Raw genomic sequence first — 15,427 nt, 5'->3', positions numbered from 1 at the left:
CTTTCCTCTTCACAGTACTAGAAGACTGGTGCTATTTGGGCAATGTTCTTGTGGGGAAAAAGCAGTGTATGAAAAAAAAGCAGTGGCTTAGTGTCAAGACTGGTATTTTTAGAGAGGTGTAAGCATATAAATTATGTTTGCAAAGCCAAGCCAAGTGAAGTAATGCTTTATTATTTTTTATGTTTGGTGTTTTATTTTGCTTGTGCTCTGAGTGGGTGTAATGGTGAGGTCGGGTCAGTCATTTTGTGTTAGGGATTGATGGAAATTTACAACACAGTGTTGCTTTTTACAGGTTTGATATTCAGAGACCTAGCTATCGTGCAATCCCAATCGTATGCCGGTGAACCTTGGTTGGTGACAGAGCAATAGAAAAAGGATATGGAAAAGGATGATGCATTGTAATGAATTTACACTGTGAGAAAAATCCATACCACAACAGCAGCAATGCAATGTATAGATACATCATTGTAAGAGATCAAGGTCATTGTCTATTTTTTCTACAGCTGTTTGGATGTTGTATTTACTAAGATAAACGGTATATCGGCAAACATACAGTTCAAAATAAATCACGGGAGTAACACAGAATGATTACTGAACGTATATTCCCCGGCTTAAGGGAGCAACTTCAGCAAGCTCACCTGGATTCTTAACCTCAGTTTTAAACCGGTTGACGATTGAAACAGCTATCTGGATCTGTGAAATTAGCAGTTGTAATGTGGTTCTGTGGTCGGTGGGTTTAAACCTGAGTTTAACTCCAGCTACGCATTCTGCGATTGACCAAAGTATGTTTCAGACATCAGTCGGTAGTGTTTTCTTGCAGCCGTGGCATGAATGCAAGTTAGCCCTTCAGCACAGCATTATGCTAATAGCCATGTCACAAGATCAGAGTTGTTTTCTGTCTCTGGTAACGCGAGAGCAGTTTCACACTCAGACCTCTCGCAGGGTGCACCCACTTCACTGCTTTTTCTGAAAGAGGCATTGAAATACAGACACTTATTCAGACACGTCTCTTTTCGCCAGCTGCATTTTCATCTTTAAAATAGCTCGTTCTGTGTTAACCCAGGATCATTGCACTGGCAGGGATGTACTTCAGTATGTGACGTTAATTAGTTTTAATATTTTGACACTTTGGGATCGTCACATGATGAAAATGTGCCCCACTGCGCTTGTGTTAACACAGATATAATATGTTGTTGTACTTCACGTTTTGAATTCAGAGACCTGTTCATGTATTCAACACGGATCCTGTGCAGGATTAAAATGCACTGTTGGGATGAGTGGGAGTGGAGATGAGAGACATTTACATCATCTGATAATTTAATACAGTTACTAACCTACTTCTAACACAGCTTGGAAACCAGTGAATTCTTGAAATGACTTAATTTACGTTTAAAAAATTTCCATTGAATCAGTCGAACTCGATTGAGTTTGAGCTAGCAGCAGGGATTTAAAAAAGGATGAAACTATACAAATTGATTGGATTGTGCATTTTAATTAAGCTAATTGATTGATTCATTTGTCTCAAAGTGATAAATATTATGTGAGTGAATTAAAAAACCCATTCAGTTATTGGAAGGCTTGGGATATTGATCTGCAATCAGGAAGTGGAGAGTAGGTCTTGGCCATTACCAGTCAGTCTTACCGTTGGCATCCACATAGACCGCATATTCGCTACGCAGAACCGCTAAATCCACAGGAGACAAAAGCATTGCTGACTCACCCAGTATGTTACTAACAGCCCGTTTCGCACACTTGAATCCCATCACAAGAAATTCGTTATTTTACAATTCTTGCCACTCAGGCAAAGTGTCATGGCGTTTGTTAGGGAATGTTCATTAGAGTACATTTGTGGGACTGGTCACTGCAAATACTTTTTTGGCCGGTGCATTTGTGCATATAATATAACACTGTAGTTAGAGGGCTTAAGCTTAAAGGTCTGCATCTGAGGTGCAGAACTGCGTGTAATCTTTTGAATACTAAAGGGATGGGAAAATATTAATTAGTAGTTTGCGAATTGGACATTCCACATTCCACATTCCACCTCCACATTGGAGGTGACTGTTTTATTTCATAAATAAATTAATAAAAGATTTGCCTCTGTCGGTCGCTCTCTGCCCTGGAATGCATTGAATTATGGTTGATGGAGTTGCTACTTTCACATTTCTCAAAATAGAGTTGCTAGTTAGCTCTTTCAACAGCAGATGCATTCCTGAGAGGAGTGGAATGGTTGGAAATATGAATAGGCGGTCGGTGGTAGACCGGGAGCTTGTGTTTGTGACTACCTTCCGCTTACTGTTGGAGTTCTGCTCGGGAAAGGTCTAACGGCCGCATCCGAAACTGAGGAAGGTTCTATGAACTTCTCACCATCTCGCATTTCGTACAAGGTACTGAGCGATCAACCTAGCATTTAATCTACACTTATCACAGGTAAAGTTACCACTAATGGCGGAGAGGAATAACTAAACATATCACGTAATGTAAGCAAGGGACAGCCAAAGATGGAGAGGGAGGTGAAACTAAATTTGAAATTGGAGAGACTTTGACAACCTATTTCTGAGCTTGTGAAAATCAAGAAAGGGAAAAAATGAAGTTCAGGGAAGGGGGAGTTCAGCAGAAGCAAGTACAGCGCAGATTTTGTTCGAACAGAAAACAGGAAACAGGACACTCTTTGTATCAATTTATTTATTCATTGCAGTTGTACAACACGTGAGACATTGCCAGTTGTTTTTAAATGTGCCTTATAAATAAAGTTCACTTGACTTATCCCCATAAACCACACCTATATAGACATTGAAGCCAGGTGAGTCTTCATTTCTCCTAAAAGAGTCTTCAGTTCTCCTAAAAGTGATTGCCAAACACATGAAGTCAGACATCTCTCCATTTCCCTCTCCATTTCCTTATATTGGTTCTATGTCTCTCTAATGTCACTTCCCTTGCTGAGCTGCGCACATGACAGACCGTGTTTTTGCAGGGACGGTGATGTTGAGTCATGAGCACTGTGTAATTTCATTGCGCAAAATGATGGCGAGACACACTGGCCAGCGCTATGGATGACTAAGATGAGAGATTAACGGGCCATTGCCTCGGGGGCATTTGAAATTCATTGCTTGTTTCTGTCATTAGGAATGTCTGACAATTCGCTTGTCGCGTTGTCTGTGTTTCTGCCTTCTTTTATGAAAAAAAAAAAACTGGACAAAACCGAGGTAAGGAAAAAAAAAAAAAAAACATTAGTCATTAGGTCATTTCTGTGGGACGGGTGCGCAATCTGAGTGACTCAGGCCTTGTCTGGCCACTGCTCTGAGATGCAGAGGAAAAGCGAGTCGGGGGCTGAGGGACGGGCGGGTCACAACGCGTGACCGTCTGTGACCTCTGCACGCCCTGCTCCGACTGCGCAAGGTGAAGTAGCCAGTCACAGTCCAGGCTGGGGGAGGGAAAACCCCTGCGCCCGGCTGTTATGGGCGTGGCTACGTTCACTGCCACCAGTCTGTATCAAACACATTCGCTCCCTTCAAATTGCACATTTGTTTTTGTTTATTTAAAAAAAACAATTTGTATTCTGTTCATTTTTGTACAGATACAGTACAGTTATGAAAACAGTGCATGAGCAGAAGGTGACACATTGTAGAGGTGAAGTCTTATGTTACATTTGTTTTTTTGATGTGCCTCTCCAGGGTGTATTATGCAGTAGATTGTGCTTCTGCAAATCAGATTAATGTGATGTTTTTTGAGCAAACGGAACTGGAGCAGTGTCTCTTGGATGTGCAAGCCTGCGTAGGTTGTACCACGTGGGTGTTTTTTGAATTAGGTTGCCAGTTTGACATACACCACCTGGAGTTTATTTAATGAAAGCACAATCAACCATAATTGGAAAAAATTTCTGGCAACAGCAAACACTGGCAGGGAGAATGTGTGATTGCTATCTTGTGCATTCGTTCTGTAGTCATCCAGTACATGTCAGATTGCTGTCTGCACAGATACACAAAATGAAATGACTAAAGTTGTTAATTTAGTAGTATAGATTTATTTTCTATTAGGAAATTCCTTTTTCTGGCTGGCACATGTTGTATCAAACACATGTTGTATCAAACTGTTGCTGTACTATTGTTGCTGTTTTTTTTTTTTTTTTTTTTTCTGAGAAAATAATTTAAAATGCAGAGAAGTACTGCATCCGCTGCCAAATTCAGGTATAAAACAACTTTCCAGTTCATTGTCTTCAGTCACTTATTTACTGGAGAATACATACGTATGTATAAATGTATGTTCAGACAACCGGGAAATGAAAACATTATTACACAGTCCATCTGTATAAACTCACTGATAATTAAATAAAAATGTAAAGCATTTCTGTCTCCCCTACATAATATATCAGAGGCAAAGCAACCTTTATTTTATTTTACACCTTTCAATGAATAAAAATATTTTCAGGATGCCACACCAGACATATTAGATTACTAAAATCAATAATGTCTTAGAATAGTGAAAAAGGAGCAAAGCTCTCGCATAGTAGTTTGTCAGCAGTCTGACTTGATTCTGAGCTGGATTCTCGCAGACGTGTGGGAGTTCAAAGTCACAGCCACTTTGCTACTTTGCAGCTACACGTGTCCTGTTGTTTTCTTCTGTCACTTTTGACACGGCGAGACTGCGAGCTTTCCGTGCGATCTGCTCCCTGTCACTCAGAGGGACGTTCGTCTGCTCTCATTCGCTGCTGCCATGGCAACGGCAGGCATGCTCCACTCACCCCGGCGTCAGCTGTTTTCTCTCCGAATACATTACAGACAGATTTTGTTATAGGTACTAGCATAATTATATTTCTGATATATCAGCTAATCCACAGAGGGAAGCTAATTCAATTCAGCATAATAATGTTTCCACTACTGAAAGACTGTCAGTACTTTCTGGTGAAAATTAGACATAGGCAGATGAACATGCATGCACTGCATACACATATACTGTATGGAGACCTATCATTATAATAACAATCAGAGGTCTTGAGTTCTGAACATTGCTAACAGCCTGGGAACATGCAGAGATACAGATCAGGGGGCTTGAGTCCCTGCTCTTTTGACCTGGATGGACATGGTTTTTTTCTTTCTTATGACATTATCATTTCCATCGACATTTAACAAAGGGCATTCGTGTTTAAAAAGGGCACCCCGCTCACACACGCATACACTACATTGTTTTTCCTCACTCATCATCAATGTGAAAACACCTAGCAAGTTGAGTGCAGCTAGGCACAGCGGCACGAGAGTACCGTTCTCCCTGGTGAGTTCCTGTATGTCTGCTTCTCCTTTCTCAGACTGCCTGTGTGCGTCAGTCAGTAAAAGGGGTGAACAGACAAATGTCATATTTTATGTTTGCTGTAATCTGAAGCAATGGAGGACGGACAGATAGACATACAGGTACTTTCCACAAACGTTCTCGGGGGTCCCCAACAATAAGCAACCTAACAATTGAATGGCTTTCTATTCAGTGATCAAACACATATTGACATTGACATATTGAATTTAGCAAAACAAGTAGCCCGTCTCCTTCATATATGAGAAAGACACAAGTTCCCATGTACGATGTCTGAGAAATTGCTACAAGTGCCACAGTTAGCTTGTTAGCAAGAATCGAAATGCTAAAGACAGGGTCATTTTCCAGTTTGAAGCAATAGCTTGTGTGGGCAACCATCCTTTGCTATTTCTGACCTGGGTTTATGACATAAAAGTGAATAGTCAGGTACCACAGCTATTTATTTTTGTAAAATGCTGGCTTTTTCTTTATTTGTATTTGTCATTTGCTTATACATTTGTTATTCTTGCAGAAACATTTTTATAATATGTTTCAATATAATATTACATTTGAGAGTCTTTTCTCTATCCAGGGTGTAGCTTAACATGAAAATATGGTTTTCTTCTATGAGAAGATCAGCTGTTAGAACTGACAAGAAGAACAGACAGAAAGGGAGTTGTTATACAATATGCATATATTATGCTTGAAGTTTAATGAGTTTTTATGAAATTATATGAAAGTTCATGGTATCATAATTTGAGACATTGGTGGGCTGACTCAGCTATATGTTTACATTTTACTAATAGCATATCATATAGTGCAGGGTATAGTAAATTAGATAGGCATTTTGATTGTTGCTTGTCTAACAGCATGCTATTAATCTTCAGAATTTGCTCTTAATGCCCTTTTCTTTTTTGAATTCTCTTCCCCCAAAAATGAATGTGCGTGACCTTGATACATACCAGACCAGCAGATATTGCAGCCCACTGGGACTGGAGTTTGAGATCTCTGTTGTAGATGCATATTGTGCCTGTCTCACATTATAACACAGGTCAGGGTCACTTTGGAACGGACTTATTTTTCTTGACATTGGAGCTACGATGTCCAACACACTCCACTAGTCTTTTGGGCAGTTTTTAGAAGTCCTTCCTTGGAGTGTACCATGCATTGTTACTAATCTTTTCCCTTGTCATTTGGCTTGTTGATTAGTTGTCAGTGACTGTCTGTTCACAATATATATTAACTATCTTTCGAATAGTACCAAATCCAACCACCTGATCCAGTGGGGTTAAACTGAAGTCCTGGAAGACTGCAGTGTCTGCAGGTTTTTGTTGTTTACCTTCAATCATCAGTCAATTTAGACCTTGGAAACAATGTGCATGTACTCTTTAGCTAATCAGTGTAATTAAGTGGTGAAATAAACCAAAGGACACTACAGACCTCCAGGACTGAGAGCTCACACCGCCAGAGAAGACTGTTGGGTTTTTCCGCCCTCCATTTTGTATTAATCTGGAGTATAGTGCTCCTCAGTCAGGTTTACCTACTGTAGCATTTTCAGCCACTGGGGGTTGGACCACATTTGGGAGGCATAAAGGAGACAAAAGCCTACGATTCCCAGCAGATGGTAGCAGGAGGATTGGCAGCACAGGCACAGAGCAAAAAGCCACTAATGCACCCGTCATGACAGCACCCAAATTCTGCTAAGAGGAGTGGGAGTGCGCATTGCTCAGGAGAGTCAGAATTTGCAGTGTCATCACTCATCAGGGAGCTGGGAATAGCTCAAACAGAACATGGAGGTCTTTGGTGGCCCTTTTCTAGAGAGGATACGCAGCTTGCACACAAGTACAGACCTAATATTAATCAGCCCAATATATTTTCATAATTGTGTCGATGAACTAAAAGGTAGAGAAACAGAATCGTATCATTTTGAGCTGAAATCTGATTGTAAGTTTTAGTTTTAGTAATGTCCATAGCAGTGATTCAATGCAGAACTGTTATTACAAACAAATCATTACTGTACTTTGTCTCACTTACTGGAATGAATCTATAGCATTGGACACAAAATAAACAGGACCAGAAAATAATTATCAAAGTTATCAATGTTTGGAATTAAAATCTAAATTTTTATAATTAGTTTTTTTTTTTTTTTTTGCATTAGGCTATTTTTTCCACTGATTTTTTCCAACCGATTTTAAATATTTGAAATAAACACTGAAAAAAGGAGTAAAAAATAAAAACGGAAAACATTGAGCCTTACATACTGTCAAAATAATGACGAAGAGAGCAGAACAGAGACAGGCCTTTACAATGAGGTTGTCCTTGCCTGGCTGTGCAGCTCGGTGGAGCTTCAGCGTTAAATGTTAAATGTGCTCTGTGACGTTAGCACACTGTGCTCAGCGAAGTAGACATAGCTTAGCTTTTTTTGGTGGTAGATCAAAACATCGTAATTACACACTCCTCTTCCCTGAGTTTTCACCCTTCAGTTTGCACTGAATCTTCACTTCAAAGATGCAGATATCTCCACCCTCTCAAAAGTATGTGATAAAGGCAAGTATCTTTAATCATGACTTCCCTTTTATGCTAAGTGCTGATCTGAGACCACTTCCCATCATCTGTAAATTGTAGTTTTATTTATATGCTTTATTTTACTTACTGTAGCACTTATTACTGCAGGCACTGGAGTGGAGTGCCTTCACAATGTCCTTTTTATGTTTCTGCATGAGCAGCTTTCATCTGGCAAATTAACAGTGCATCTGGAATGCAATGACAGTTACAGGAGTGAATCACTTAGTTCACTAAAGACTGAATTAAAAGCCATGGTTGTTTGTGAAAATCGTTCCTTGTTTGTGCTGCGTGTTTTCTGTTGATCCAAAATCAGTTTATGTACATCATTTGCCACTGTGGTTAAGTGACTAAACTTTGAAAAGCTGCATAATCTATGTGTATTAACCACATAGCAAGTCAGAAACTGTGGTTGCTTAAATGTGTGAAAGAACAGCAAATGTAATAATTATATCTCAGGGGTGAGAAGAATTTGAAATCATTTGTAAGTACTGTCCCTTGATTGCTTGGTATAATCTAATGAGAGCTTTATTTGAAATATATTTACAGAGCCCTTCTATCACTCATTTCATTTCAACACCCCACTTATCACAGGTTAGGGGTGTTGAAATGAATCAGCACCTCATAGATGTATGCGGCATAGATATGGGCGGGGCCTGCAGGGGTGGTTAATGTGGGGTGAAGGAAATGCAGGGGCGTGGCCTGTGGTGTTGAGGCAGGGCAGGGGTGTGGCCTGTCGGGTACTGGAAGGGCAGGGGCATGGCCTGTGGGGTACTGGCAGGGCAGGGGTGTGGCCTGTGGAATAGAGACAGGGCAGGGGTGTGGCCTGTGGGGTACTGGCAGGGCAGGGGCATGGCCTGTGGAATAGAGACAGGGCAGGGGCGTGGCCTGTGGGGTAGAGGCTTGGCAGGGGCGTGGCCCTTTGGGCTAGTGGCAGGGCAGGGGTGTGGCCTGTCGGATAGAGGCAAGACAGGGGCGTGGCCTGTGGCGTAGAGTCAGCGGAAGAAAGGCGGCGGGTACGTCCAGCAGAATCAGCACATTCCGTCAGGCAGCTGTGCCAAAAATAGACCGGCGACAGGCTGCTGCGCAGCTCCGCATCACGTTCCCCCAGCGATCTCGCCTGCTCTCCACCGCCTGACTGCTCCAGTCCCTGGTGCTGAACGACACTCATTCTGCTAAGTCTGCAACCGTTCAACACCCCCAAAACTCACTCCTCTGCACCCATCTGCTCTGGCCCCTGCCTGCAGTCTGGTGATCAGGACCCCTGAATTCATCAAGACTGAGAATGTCACAGACGACTAAGCATGCATTAAGGACAGATGTTGACTGGATCATGGCCTTAACTTAGACTTAGATGTACATGCAGCTAGTGCTTCAACCCTTCACAAACACATTTTGTCAAGGTCGTTTTGGTGATTGCTGAATTCCCCGTACTGTTCACTCCGTGTCCCTGAGCAAGCTGATCTGCACAGAAAGAGGTACTATCCAATTTCCAAGGTCTCCAAGCCCAGGGAACTAATGGCAGTCCTGTCATGTCTGTAATGGATTTTCTTGTACCAACTCGCTGAAACTCTGCGCAAAACAAAAGTGGACAATTGCTTTTAATTGCGAGCCGAAGTGAAGGACACATGTTGAATGAATCCAGACCCAAGTTTCCTGTTAAAATGTATTTTTTTGTTGCTTTTTTTAACACGGCTGCTCCAAAAATTAATAATAATAATGATAATAAAAATGGATTAATGAATGAATGAAAAAATTACTTCCAATTGCAAAAGCTGCTTTTGGCTAGAGCTAATTTGACAGATGTTGCCGTTTCAGTCTGATCATGCATTCTTGCATGTCTCTCGGACAGAAGTAATTTTCAAAGTCACTGCCACAGCAGTCAAGGTTCCCAGCTGGCACAGAAGGTTCCCGGCTCACAGCTGGAACAGAAGCAGCGATGGGGCGTTCTTCATTAGCCAAGTGGTAAGCAGAAGCGGCAGAGGTCTGGTTTTTCTGAGGCTTGTCAGAGCTGATTTCTCTAGTCTTGTTCTGCCCTCATCCTGACTCACTCACAGTGATGATAATCAAATTAAGGTGCTATCATTCCTGCTAGGGTGGCCGTTTGCCAGCGCTAAGCATAGCAGACATGTTCCAACAGCTCTGGATCTTGAGTCTGCGGCCGGGGTCTGTGAAAAGTCCTTCCTATGTGGTCGGTGAGGTAACTCACTGGTGGTCTCTGTCCAATAGCCATGTGAACATGGGCATGCCGGGCCACCCCACCCAGCCAGTAGGATAACCAGGGTATCATTCCTGCAATGGATTCTGGGGACTGTGGTCCATGCTTCCATTCAGCTGGTGGGATAACTAGGAAGTCATTTTGAAATGGATTGTGCTCCAGGAAATACAAAAAGCAATTTGAACCTTTTTAATATAAAACAGGGGTTTTTAAACATTGGGGTGATACAGCCTACTTGTCACAATAGGTACACAAACCATTTCCTATCTGTAATATCGTTTGGATATTACCACTGACAATGTAGGTGTGTTTACTCACACACACGCACGCCTGCACGCACACACACACACACACACACACACACACACATGCATTTATTTATGATTTTGGCTACACTGTTGTGTGGACTGGGCTGTAAGGGCCCTCGGGCCATAGGTAGAGAAAAACTGATATTAAATGTTGCTAATGTTGCAGATTTCATCACCATGTTGTTTTTTTAATGCTTTAACTCTCTCAGGGTTTCCACCATGTTGCCAAATCTCTAGACTGCAGTGGGGCAATCAAAACATTTTAAAGTATAAATATGGTTGAATGCATAGTAGAGACTGTAACAATGGATAATGTAACAGCACCAGATAAAGTATTAAATTGTCATAAAATAGCTTTTGCACTTATAATGTAAAAAAATGGGATAACTGAATAACTTTCCAAACGTTAGTGAATATTGCATGTATTAATCAAACTCATAAAGGCTACATTCTCTTGAGATGCCTAGATGAAGAAACACTAGGAGAACTTACTTGAATTAATGTAGGAAAACTGGGGCAGCATTACTTTGAAATTCAGCTTGTTTAGTTTTTGTGAAATATATTTCAGAAAGTTTGACTGCAATCTTTTTCATTTTGATATCAGTAATATGGTATGCAGACAATTTTTAGGAATTAAAACAGATGTATATGCTTTGTGTATATGAGTAACTAGGCTCCTCTCTAAAAAGCTACAGTGGGATTTTCCTGTGTGTGTGCGTGTGTGTTTGCGCGTGTGTATGTGCATTCTAGCGTGTGTACGTGTGACACTTAAGGCGAATTATACAATACATAATTAGTTATTACTTTATGCATTTAAGCTAGTACATTATTCTCTAATATGTTTTCCATTGTGTTCCTATAACATAATAACCACAAAATAATGAAGTTTTTATGTTATCTGTTCAACCGGTTTATGCCATCCAGTAATGCATTACATTATCTAATTTTATTATTTTACAAATGGAAAAGAGAACTATTACGTTATATTATTATTTACTTGAATACTTAGGTTATCTGCTATTACAGGGATGTAAATGAATATCTGAAAAATTTTGGATTTAAAAAAATCATAGAAGTAAAAAAGTAGAGTAAGCAAAAATTAAATAAACCAATTATTTGTCATTTATATGGCTTAGCCACGGTGATCATAAATTTAAGAGGATGCTGACAGAGTCTCACAGCCATGTGGATTAAAACGAGGACAGAGTGAGGTGGGTGGTGATTGACAGTGCTTGCATGCGCTGCAGTGTTGAAGGACCAGACCTCACTTACTGCCATTTCAGCACATCTGCACAGAGAGTAGCAGGAACATCTCAGCATTATATCATATCAGGGCTCTTTGAGCAGAAATGCAATCAATACACTCTCTCAAACTGACTTCTGTCGAATGAGGAAAATTTATTATTGAGCGCGCACACACAAACATGCATGCACACACACAGGCACACTCGGACACACGCACACACACACACACAGACGCGTGGTCCTGCTCCACACACACAGACACACATACACACACTCTCACTCTTTCTCTGTATGTGTGTGTGTGTGTGTTTCAAATAGTAAAATAAGAGGGAGATGTATGGTGTTGGTGCTGGCTCTCTCTCTCTCTCTGTCGCACACACACATAGACACACACACACAAACACACATGCATCATTCAGCCTGTGCAACAGTGATTGACTGCACACGTAGAATGGTTTACGCCATCCTGCCCCCTACTGCGCAAGTAGTATAGACTGCAGGGGCCATTAACTGCACACACTGCATAAGCTGGATGAGCCCTGTGAACTGTAGTGCCATATCAGCTGTACAAGCAGAATCAGCTGTACGAGCCATATCAGCTATATGAGCTGCATCAGCTATACCAGTCATATGCACTGTAGAAGCAGGTCAGGACACCGTCATACAACCCCTGCACTCCTGGCCTAGTTTTTGCAGCTGACAGAGATGAGATGACGTTCAGCAATTAAGCTCAATTCTACTGGCCCCCAGAGACATTTAGGGTCTGACAATGAGTATTTCCTGATTCATCAAGAAGAATCAGGAAGAACCACATCCCTGGCAAAAGGAATTGTCCCTGGGGGGGCAGAGCTCACAGAAATGGTGCCTTCCTTGTGTGTGGAGGAGTGTGACCTTAAGCATGCTGTGAGAACTGTCCACCCCAGCATATTTCCTTGAATCTGTGAGGCAGAAGATGCTGTTGGCTTTTAGACTGTCTCCCAGCTGTGCACCTTCAGTCTGAAGCTACAAAGAGTTATTAAATTATTAAAGTTTGTGGCATTATTGGCCAGAGTGCAGCCTCTCTCTCACTGTCTGTGCCCCTTGCCTCCCTGTCTCCCTTCCTCTCTCTTTTCTCTCTCTCTCGCTTTCTCTCACCCGCTCTCTCTGTAGGCGTGGCCCATATTACAGTGCCCTGCATTTACAGCAGGGTAATCAGTACGGCACAAAAGAGCTGGCTGCTCTAGTCATCATGACCCTGAAGGAAAGGAGAAAAGGACACACCTACATTTAACCAGACCTGTTATTTGGTTATTTTCAGCACGTTTAAGATAGGACAGCAACAACAATAATAGTATATTTCATAACACAGCAGGATTCCCCATTCAGCAAAATTATGGTTCACTTTCTGGGTTGGCCCAGACAGTTGTTGTGATGAAGGATATTTTAGATACAGCTTATCACTGGACGTTATCAGTGGTTCATTGTCTATAGCAAGACAATACATTTTTTAAACCCCAACTGCTTGCATATTTTTTTTTATTTTTCAATATTTCAAGCATACTATATAGCTCTTTACCTTTGTTGTTTATTTTATGCAACCCTTCTTGATCATTTTTATTAAGGCTTTTGTGCTGGTACTTCTCAGTTCTCAAGCAATGCAAGGTCTCACTCCCAAAGGCCTATGCAGTAATGTTGATATGGAAAGCCATATGGAACACAGTTTATGACTAATCAGTTCATTTACATGTGAGAAGCCACTGGTAACATAGCTGTCCTTGTGGCTTTTGCAGTTGAAATGCATTTTCTTGCTTTAGACTATGAACTAGTGAATGCCTCTTTGCCCACCATCGTAAACAGCAGGTCATCAAAAACTAAATGTCCTCGTAAACATACAACAATTTTCTTGGCCAAACAAAAATGCACACCAAAACTGAAATAGTAAATATTTTTAAAACTACAGAAATGGAACTATCCCTTTAAATTTTCTAAGAAGAATTATCACTTGTGAGAATCATGAGTTTGATATTAAAAGGAACTTATTATGTCTTGACTCTCGTGATCCCGAACCTGCCAGGGGGGTGCCATGAGACAGTTTCTCATCTTGTCTTACCCAAAGTTTTCCTTTGCCACAGCATCCCAGAGGACTGGGGGTTCGGTGCAATGGTGGCTAATTTTAATCAGTCGGAGTAGAAGCTGAGGCAGAGCTTTAATTCGGTTCTCAATTAAATCAATGAGAGAGAGAGAGAAGGAGAGAGTGACCCAATCCTGAACCAACCACTTTGTCAGGTACTCTAAATTACTGGCATGTGCTGGCATGTATATTCATTATTAATGTGAGAATTTCATTGCTCCTTGGCAAAACGAGGCCAACAGCTGTCTGAAGGTAGTTCTGAGGAGCTCAGACTCACTTTTGCTCAGTACCACTCAATGAAGATTCCTGCTTACTAGCGAATTACTGAATTCTTATTACGGATTATTTTTGAGCCAAAGTCCTATCAAAAAATCAAAAGCATTATCTGTTGTATATAAATCAAAATGACTATATGTATACTGTATGTAAATCAGAATGACTAGGCTTTAAATAATGACTTGGTTTGTGACAAGAGAAATGAGATTACATTGCAAAAAAAAAAAGACCTGGTGGAAACATAACCAGTAAATCACCTTGTAGGAGTTGAAGGTGAATTCTGTGCCTTTAAAATGGGATTTAATGTATTTATTTTGTTGTTTAGTCATCATAATTTCACTTTGCTTTCATCTCTAATACAATTGAAATATGGAACAACCAAACTGGTGCTCATATGAGGATAGCACATTACCAGTCAGATCCTTTGAGCCTGCATATAAAATGTAGTCGATATTTAACAACAGAAACTCGGTGAACTTTCACTCCCACTGCACAGTGCACCGAAACAACAGTAAACACACCAATTAAGATGCCTGCGTTTACTACAACTGGAACTACACAAAACAACTTGGAGGCTAATTGGTCCTAGGTGATTTCTGCGGATAGAGCAATGTTTGCTCTAAAACAAATTGCGAAACTATTATGATTTCGCCCCTTACTTTGAGACCCTAGAGTGTTTAGGTAGGTAGAACTCGTAGTGTTAGGTTTAGGTAGAACACCGGGGTGGATGTGTTAAGTTAGTGGGACTTATGCTGGCCCTTCAACACAGGGTGTCCTCAGGTTAACAGCTTTGTGTTTGCCAGGATGGAGTAACAGGGTTTAATGAATTGATTTAGCCAAAACTGAAACCTGAGTAAAGCGGCCACATCCTGCTTCCCTGTTATAACGGTAGACAATGAAGGATTTTTTGGCTAATTTAGCTGTAGCTAGTTATGTTTGTGAAGATATACAGGGCTGCACAGAAATTTTAACCATAGTTTATTTGGCTTTCCTGACACACACAGAAACAGTTTAATTGAACTATACATTTTAGTTACATTGTGGTAACCATTATGTACTGCCAATCACATTTGATTATTGTACAGGAAAATGGTCAATAGCCAAGATGAACTGAATGGCTCGTTCATAATAATACTGTTATGTTCTTATAAAGGTTGTACTTTTGTAAGATCAGATAACCGATCAAAATGACCATTTTAAAATTATAATCCCCATTTTTAATCGCATTTACGGTTTCCCCTACCCTGTGGTACAATGACTTGTGCTTTCTATTGGGCTGAGAGTTAAATACCACTTTCACTTTTTTTTCTAAAGCTCAGGGGTCCACAGCAGCACCACTTTCCCGGTGCCTTAATCTCGGTGACTCAGGCCTACCGTAATAATGGCTGTCAGTCTGCATTGTGCAGGTGCTTCAGTTAGCCCGCTGTGTTT

The 15,427-nt window shown here is 41.0% G+C and overlaps 1 protein-coding gene across 20 annotated transcripts in view; it reads left to right on the top strand.

The window, feature by feature from the left end:
• LOC118207834 (calcium-dependent secretion activator 1-like) overlaps positions 1-15,427 on the top strand; it is a 114,568-nt gene that overhangs the window by 31,130 nt on the left and 68,011 nt on the right. The window lies entirely within an intron of this gene.

Source organism: Anguilla anguilla, chromosome 11, assembly GCF_013347855.1.
Source record: "Anguilla anguilla isolate fAngAng1 chromosome 11, fAngAng1.pri, whole genome shotgun sequence".
NCBI classification, from domain to species: domain Eukaryota; kingdom Metazoa; phylum Chordata; class Actinopteri; order Anguilliformes; family Anguillidae; genus Anguilla; species Anguilla anguilla.
The sequence above is the reverse complement of the archived record's forward strand: the minus strand, read 5'-3'. Positions and strand labels throughout refer to the sequence as shown.